We start from the raw sequence: 2308 nt of genomic DNA, 5'->3' as shown, positions 1-2308 counted from the left end.
TTTTTTTTTTTTTTTGAGAGTCTCACTGTTACCCAGACTAGAGTACCATGGTGTAACCACAGCTCACTACAACTTCAGACTCCTGGGCTCAAGCAATTCTCTTGCCTCCTCGTCCAGCTGGGATGACAGGCCAGCACCACCACCACACCCAGTCAAAAAAAAATCTATATATTTTTGTAGAGACAGAGTCTCACTCTTACTCAGATTGGTCTTAAACTCTGGTCTCAAGCAATCATCCCATCTCAGCCTCCCAAAATGCTAGGATTATGGTTATGAGCTGCCATGCCAGGACAGTTTTTAGTTCTTTGTTTGTTTTATTTGAGATAGAGTCTCATTCTGTCCCACTAGGTAGAGAGCTGTGGCATCATAGCTCACAACCACCTCAAACTCTTGGGCTCAAGCAATCCCCTTGCCTCAGCCTCCACAGTAGCTGGAACTATAGTCATGTACCACCACACCCAGCTAATTCTTCTGTTTTTAGTACACACAGGGTCTTAGCTGTGCTCAGGCTAGTCTCAACTCCTGAGCTCAAGGGATCCTCCCACATTGGCCTCCCAGAGTGCTGGGATTACAGGCTTGAGCCACCCCACATGGCCAATTGGCAATTTTCTTTTCTTTTTGGAGACAGATTTTTCAGTGTCGCCCTAGAGTGCCATGGTATCATTATAGCTCACAGCAACCTCCAACTTGGGTTCAAATGATCCTCTTGCCTCAGCCCCCTGAGTAGCTGGGACTAACAGCTTTTTTTTAATGTTTTTTTTTTTAAGTAGAGACAGAGACTCCCTCTTGCTCAGGCTGTTTTTGAACTTCTGAGCTCAAGCAATCGACCAGCCTCAGTCTCCTGGGGTGCTAGGATTACAGGTGTGAGCCACTGTACCCGGCTGGCAAGATTATATATATATATATATTGCAGTTTTTGGCTGGGGCTGAGCTTGTACTCACCACCTTCAGCATATGAGGTCAGCACCCTACTCCTTTGAGCCACAGGCGCTGCCTGGCAATATTTTTTTAAATCATAATATTCTGGGTTGGAGAGGATATAGGAAAACACATTTTCACATAATGCTGGTGGGAGCGGAGAAGATGTATATGATCTCCTTAGATTGCAGTTTGGAAGAGTATATTAAAAGTCATTAAAATAGGCTGGGTGGCTTGGCACCCATAGCACAGTGGTTATGGTACCAGCCACATACACTGAGACTGGCGAGTTCAAACCCAGCTCAGGCCAGCTAAACAATAACAACTGCAGCCAAAATACAGCCTGACATTGTGGTGGGTGCCTGTAGTCTCAGCTGCTTGGGAGGCCAAGGCAAGAGAGTCACCTAAGCCCAAGAGTTGGAGGTTGCTGTGAGCTGTGACACCAAGCACTTTACCCAGGGCAACATAGTGAGACTCTGTCTCAAAATAAAATAAAATAGGCTGGGTGCAGTGGCTCACACCTGTAATCCTAGCACTCTGGGAGGCTGAGGTGGGTGGCTTGCCTGAGCTCAGAGGTTCAAGACCAGCCTCAGCAAGAATAAGACCTCATCTCTAAAAATAGCTGGGTGTTGTGGCGGATTTGCCTGTAGTCCCAGGTACTTGGGAGGCTGAGGCAAGAGTTGGGCTTAAGCCTGAGAGTTTGAGGTTGCTGTGAGCTGTGACACTACATCACTCTACCAAAGGCAACATAAATGAGACACTATCTCAAAAACAAAGTCATTAAAATACAGAAGTTGAGGGCAATGCGGGCGCCGGCCCCATATACCAAGGGTGGTGGGTTCGAACCCACCCCAGCCAAACTGCAACAAAAAATAGCCAGGCATTGTGGTGGGCGCCTGTAGTCCCAGCTACTTGGGAGGCTGAGGCAAGAGAATCAATCACCTAAGCCCAAGAGCTGGAGGTTGCTGTGAGCTGTGATGCCGCAGCACTCTACCGAAATGAGACTCTGTCTCTAAAAAAAATACAGAATTTGACCCAGCAATTCCACCTATGCCATAGAAATCTTTTGACATGTATATAAGTATGTGTATGTTCCTACACTGAATAGCAAAATATTGGGAAGTACCTTCACTTCTGATGACAATTAAGCAATGGTGCATTCATTCTATGGAATTATACACAAGTGCTATAAATTATGCTTTCAAAGAATATATAATCAAGTGTAAAAATGAGTGAAGAGAAAAAAGTCAGTTATAATATGATACTTATAAATTTGTATTCCTATAAGCATATTAACTTTTCCTTCGTTTGGTCACCTTAGGGCCTTATAAAAGGCTGCTGAAGGCCTGGTGTGGTGACGGGTATAGAGCATAAAGTTCTTTTTTTTTTT

The sequence above is a fragment of the Otolemur garnettii genome, unplaced genomic scaffold (assembly GCF_000181295.1).
Source record: "Otolemur garnettii isolate 467f Iridium unplaced genomic scaffold, OtoGar3 scaffold00043, whole genome shotgun sequence".
Lineage (NCBI taxonomy): Eukaryota > Metazoa > Chordata > Mammalia > Primates > Galagidae > Otolemur > Otolemur garnettii.
The sequence above is the reverse complement of the archived record's forward strand: the minus strand, read 5'-3'. Positions refer to the sequence as shown.